Genomic DNA, 6,900 nt, shown 5'->3' with positions numbered 1-6,900 from the left:
TTTTTACTGAATTATTCAGAACTGCAAGTACCTTGTAAATTAATAGACATTCATATTCAAGTATTAGTATTCTGACTTTTCACTTATTTGATTTAGGTGCAATTTGAGAATGACAAATTTTTTGCTTTTCTTTTAAATTTTTCCTCCCTCAGCACAGATCCGTGATAAATAAGTGTGTGTGGTAGAAATATTTAATATACAGCACACATTGAGTAATATCCTGAGAGTATGTTTATAAGGCAAGATTTATGAAAGGCAATCTTTAGTTAATAGACCACATGCTTCAAATGTTGGCTGCTTACACCTGAATTTCTCAAATAGGAGAGCTACAGATTGATCTCAAATTCTGCAGAAAATGCTTACATTTTGTTCCTGGTATGATGACAACCCAAAGGAAACTAAGCAAGCACGTTCTGGATTAGCCAGATGACTTATTTACGCTCTGAAAGCATTAGTATATATGAAAAGTGTCATGTGAAAAGTATAAGGAAAGTCGATGGTGAGCAAAGATGAATGGTAGAAGTCATGTTAATATTAAATTTTAACTTAGAACATTAAAAAGTAAATGAAAGAGAAACATCATGACAAGTCGAGAGAGAGACCACTGTAGAAAGGGGAAAGCCTTCTAATTGTAAGACTTTTAATAGCACTTTGCCCCTGATTTTTGAACAAGGGCCTTGCCTCTCCCTTTTGCACTGGGCCTGATAAATTAGGTAGCCAGCCCTACCCAGGAGGTTAACACTGCAAAGACCTTAAAGATCATCTATCTCAATCCCTTCGTCAGACAAGGAAGATGAGGCCCAGAGAGGTGAACTGGCAACTTATTTAGAAAATTAAGAAGGAAGAACAGGATGGAAGGAACTTCCTCCATCTTCACACCTTGATCAGTGAACTGGGGTCTCAAGGAAACACGCTAAATCCACAGGGATGCACACCTGTCCAACCTGTCCCTGCCCAGCTCTCTAGTATTCACACCCTCCCAGGGTTCCTAGAGCCCACTTTGTCTTCAGGGTTCGGGGCAGTAGAGCCAAAATCCCAGCATTATTTGCAGCTGCTGTGTATTTTGGCCCCATTCCCACCATCCGGGATTCCCCCACTAGGCATCACTCCCACACACTCAACAGCCAGACAAAGTCCTACCTCACCACTGGGTGTCGGGGGACTTTCAGCGGATGTGTGTTTTATTCTTGACAGCATTTGGCTTCTAGTAAGTCCACAAAGCCTTCAGATGTCTGGGACATGCATTTTCAAGATGGGGTTTAGGGGAGAACAGAGAGAATTTGCCTCCTTGGGACAAATTTCTTCCTGCCTGTGACAGTACAGAAAGGGAAAGAAGAAAATGCTAGAACTGACCTGGGAAACATGTGAGGTCTTTTCCTACTGCTCTGCTAAAATCCTTGCTATGAAGCTTAGAAATGTTGATTCGAAAAAATTTACCTTTTTGCCCTGGCCAGTGTTGCTCAGTGGTATTGACCACTGAATGGTCTTGGGGTTGATTCCCAGTCAAGGGCAGGTACCTGGGTTGCAGGTTTGATCCCTGGCCCTAGTCCAGGCATGTGCAGGAGGCAACAAATGGATGTGTCTTCCTCACACCAATGTTTCTCTCTCTCCCCCTCCCTCCTTCCCTTCCATTCTCCCTAAAAAAAAAAAAAAAAAAAAAAAAAAAATCAATGGAAGAAATATTCTCTGGGTAAGGATTAACAAAAGAAAAAAAAATAAAAAGAAAGATTTAACTTTTTTTTTTTTTTACCAAGGCAAATGATTGAATAACACAGATAACAAGTCTTTTTATCAGATGTCATGTCATCTAATATTCTAACCCCACCCCCACCCCAACACCCTCTCTCTCTCTCTCTCTTTCTTTCTCTCTCTCTCTCTCTCTCACACACACACACACACACACACACACACACACAGAGTTGGGTTTTTTCCCACTTCTTCGGGGAATTAGAAGAAAATGGACACTTTTTTCAAATTGCAGTGAGATCATTTTACCCTCCCCTGCAGTCCTAGAGCCCAAAGTACTCCCAGAACACAGACAGCGGTGTCAGAAAGGACACCATGTACCATTTCGGAATTCTGAACTCCACCCTGCCTTCCCTCCAACTACATTAAAATCCTAGAGCAGCAATTTTCAACCTTTTTCATCTCGCGGCATACATAAACTAGTTGCTAAAATTCTGGGGCACACCAAAAAATATATATATATATTGCCTATCTGACTGAAAAATACATATAATTTTGATTCATTCACAGCAGACAGCTATGGTCTTTTTTTTAAATCTTTATTGTTGAGAGGATTACAGATATCCCCTTTCTTTTCCCCCACTGTCCCCCTCCACCCAGCTCCCACCCCACCCCAGGCCTTCATCACCCTATTGTCTGTGTCCATAGGTTATGCACATATGCATGTAAATTCTTTGGTTAATCTCTTCCTGCCCTCCCTCCCCTTCCCTCTGAGATTCGTCAAGTCTGATGTTTCCATGCCCCTGGTTCTATATTATTCATCCGTTTATTTTGTTCATTAGATTCCTTGTTCATTTATTTTGATTTTTAGATTCCATTATTGATAGACATGTATTTATTATGTTGGCTGTTGTCTTTTTTTTTTCTTTTTTTAAAAATCTAAGTGGGGGGCTGGGGGGGGGGGGGTGGTCAATGTCCCCGACTAAATAGTCAGGTGTTGCATGTTTTAAGAATTCTTGTGGCACGCTGGTTGAAAATTGCTGCCCTAGAAAGACATTTTCTTTGAATAATATGTTTTCTGGGACTTCTTTGTGCTGTCTGAAAAGTACTTCTTTTTGAATGAAACGGTTTGGGCACAGGCCATAGTAGCTGTGGAGTGGCAACGGGAACTGGGACTGTGGTCGCACCCTGGTCACAGCACACCCTCCCCCAGTTTTCAGGCTGCTCCAGCTTTCTTAGAGAAAGTCCTTTCCAAGGACTTTACAGCCACACACACACACACACACACACACACACACACACACACACACAGTCTGGCTTCCTTGCTATGGGGGCAGCTTCAGGCGCTCCACCTCCTGACCCTCTGGCCCTGCATGGACCCCACCCCTCACAGTCAGCCCTCCCAACAGAAGCTGGAATCTTTCCACCGGCTCCTGGTGCTGGACTTGTGGTCTCTCACTTGTTTCCCGAGATTTCTTGCAAGGACTCAGACTTGGGTCCTCCTGCCCAGCTCTCCTCCTGCTCTTGCGTGAACCAGTTCAAGGCACCAGGCCACCCAGGGCCTCCTCGTCACTCGCAGCCCATCCTGGGGCGTTGAAGCACGTTCTGGACACCAGCGCATGATCTCGCTCTGGACTGAAACTCGGGGACAGCGACTTCTTTTTCTATGCTTCCCCCTTCCACACAAAGGCCTCGTGCAAGGATGGTACGGAGGCTCACATTAGGTGTCCAGTAACGGTTGGCTGTATAAATTCAAAGTTTCTCACGGCGAGCAGAGCCTTGTTTGTTAACATGCTGCACAGAAACTCAGTAAACACGGGTGGTGGTGACTATGACTTTGGATAAGTATCTCCCGGCGGCGTGTTCTCAGAACCCTCCCTCCACCACTGCGAAGGCCACAGGCAGGTTGACACTCTCAGCAGGTCTGAAACCCCACGCGGCTGCTCTGCCCAGCTGGAGGGCACTGGGGGCCGTTGTTGAGCTTTGAACAAATCCTGGGATTATTTATCATTGAAAATCGGACTCCAAGAGCCTTCAGATCCACGAAGGAGTTTATTATTCTCCACCCCACATCCTTTCCCCTCCCCTCGCCCTCTGCCCTGACAGCCTGCCACACTCCCAGCAGGCTCTCCGGCTCTCTCCGACCTCAGAGCACCTGTGCTTGGCAAGAGGCCGCCTTCCAGGAGTCGGGAATCGCAGACCACCCCGCACGCCACACCTGCCCTCTGACTGGGGTGGAGCATCAAAGAGTGAGAAAGGCCAGCTGAGGCAGAAACTGACTCCCTTATTGCAGGCTCCTCTCAGCAAGGGCCCGCAGCAGAGTCCGGAGAAGGAATGGAGCCCGCTGTGCCTTGGTGGGAGCTCAGTCCTGTTTCCAACCCTCGGGGCCCCCTCTCACCCCACCTCCTCCACTCTCCTGGCCTGGGCCTAACCCTCCCTCCAGCACAGCATGCTCTTAGGCCTCTAACAGGCACACACGGAGGCCAGGTGACCAAGAAAGAGAAATAACAAAGAACATTAGAGCTGGAGAGGCTGGCAAAGGTCTTCTAAGTTCGAGAATGGAAAACTCTGTTAGTTGCAGGGCCCTTTCTTCAAAAGAACCTTACCAGAAAACGCAATGAGCAAAACCAACAAAACCGCAGAGAGGACAGCCCACACTTGTGCTCTCTGGTTTTGCTCCTTCTCCTGAGCCAAGGTGTGTTCACTCCACTCCCCTTCCTCCACCGCCTCCCATTCCAGAGGCCCCTGACACCTGAGCCCAGCTGGGGTGTGCCATCTAGAGATGGTGTTTATGGAAAGTTGTAGAAGACAGGTGTTCATCAGACTATTCTTTCTTGCAATTGGTAGAAGCCCAATGCACACAAGCTTCATTCAAATGGAGCTTCACTGGAAGGGTACTGGAGCTCTCACCCCCGTGTCTGGGCTCTCAGTGCCAGGAAGACCTTCTCTCTCTGTCTCTCCGCCCTCCTTACCTCTACTTGGCTTCATTATCTCTCACAGAGACAGGATTTCCAGGGGTGACTGAAAACATAGCCTCTGGAACCCTAGATTCCCATCCATCCTCCCTCCCTCCTTAAGTTAGGAAGCCTTCAGCACTCACTCTTCTTAGATCATTGGAAAGGCCTCTGATTGGCCCACATTCTGTCATATGCCTACCCCTGAACCAATCACTGCAGCCCTTGAGATGAACACATCCCTGAAACAATGCCCTGACCCTAAAGAATGATCCCCACGAGTTCCACTTCAAGACTTACTAGTAGAGAGTGGGCTCGGAGAGCCTTGCAGAGCCCCCGGACCACCCACAGAGGGAGCCATGGACACTGCCCCCTACACAGCCAGAGCTAAACCCCCGCATTCACTGGGAGCATGTGTGTTGTTTTCCTTTTAAACTTAATTCAACTTGAAAGGCCTCTTCGTCTTATCTTGTGCAAGTGAGCAAGGGAGAGTGTGCTCATTCCGTGGTGCAATAAATAACCTCTCATTATGAGAAATGTAATGCCTCAGTCCACTAAGCCATTTGGTAACAATAATCTGACATTACAGAAGCTTTTCTGGTGAGACCAGAGATATCTGAGCCACTTCCCTTTTCAAACAACTCTAGCTAATGGCTTTCCCTGCTATTAGTGGACTGAATCCAAGCTCTCTTTGATTTGTGGTCACTTGATTGGGTCCTGACAGGGGAGGCTAAGCTTTGCGAGGAGGAATGATCGCCTGCGAACACTGCAGGGTGATACAATTCCTGTGGATCCGGAAAGACCACAAATCTGGAGAAACTTAATTCCCCTGGAGAGATGAACATATTTGTAAAGGCTTCTCATTCCTAGGCTGGCCCCGTCCTCACTCTGACAACTCACGCTGGCCCCCTCTGCTTCTTCAATTTTCCTGACGCTGGGAATGCTGTCTTGGAGAGGAGGGGGGTCTTCTCCGGTCCTGCTCCACAGAGCCAGAGCCGTTTAGAAAATGACCCAGCCACACAGCCAGGCAAACAGAACAAACCACCATATCCTTAGGCAAAATGCCAGTCCTCTGAGCGTCCCTGAAACCCTGACTATGAATTTCAAGCTCTGAGTCCAGGGGCCCCAGAGCAATGGCAGCTGGAGGGCAGCAGAGTGTGAGGCCACGGAGTCGACTCTCTCTTACTAATAGAAAGAGAGGCACCATTTTGTACTGCGAAGATGTATGACCACCTGCATGCTTCTGGAATAATCCACAGGCCATTGCGGGGAGATGGGTGTTTGGTACCATTTGACCTAAAAGAGAACAACAGTAGAGCTTGACACCACGCTAGGCATGCGGCACACAGGTTGGGAAAAAGAACACCAGGGCGACAGCATTGGTTTTGACACTGGAGACTTGGTCTCATTCTCCGAACCCCAACAACTCAAGGTTATCTCGGGCTTGGAAGGGACTTTCTTCTTAATAAACTTCCGATCTGGGAATAATTATAGATTTGTAGAAAAGTTACACATACAGTACATAGCTCCCATATCCCCTTCACCCAGTTTCCACTCACGTTAGCATCTTTCATTATCATGCTACATTTGTCAAAATCAGGAAATTAACATTGGTACAGTACCATCAACTAAACTCCAGACATTACCCGGAATTCACCAATTTTTCCAGTAATGTTCTGATCCTGCATGGAATATAGTCACCATGTCTCTCTAGTCTCCTCTGACCTGTGACCGTTTTTCCGTCTTTCCTTGCTTATCATGACCTTGACCATTTTGAAGGGTACTGGACAGGCATTTCAGAGAATGTCCCCCGATTTGGGGGTTGTCTGATGTCTCAGAACAGACTGCAGTTATGGGGTTTGGGGAATATCCAGCGGTGAAGTGCCTGGGAGGAATTACTTCAAAGAACAGGTAGCTGCCTTCAAACTGAACTGCCTGCAAACCAAATTGTGTTTCATTTGTTCCATCTGTATTTTTAAGAAATTTTGGGCTGAATTATTTCAATTCATACTTCCAGCTTCCCTTAAGAAACAGAAAGAGCTGGTGACTGCATGCTTGCCCGGCAGGCACAGGCAGGCGCTAAGAAGCAATGGCCTGAGAGGCCCTCCCTGCTCAGCCACTGACTGTTGGCCCTCAGCTCCATGGAGACTGGCTAGATCTGACAGGTTGGGAATCCACCAAACCAGGAGATGGCCTTGTTCGCAGTAGGCAAACGTGCAAACAAGTCATATGAGCAAAGCGGAAAAACCAGGAGAGACGA

The sequence above is a fragment of the Myotis myotis genome, unplaced genomic scaffold, assembly GCF_014108235.1.
Source record: "Myotis myotis isolate mMyoMyo1 unplaced genomic scaffold, mMyoMyo1.p scaffold_m19_p_14, whole genome shotgun sequence".
NCBI lineage: Eukaryota > Metazoa > Chordata > Mammalia > Chiroptera > Vespertilionidae > Myotis > Myotis myotis.
Note: the sequence above shows the minus strand (reverse complement) of the source record.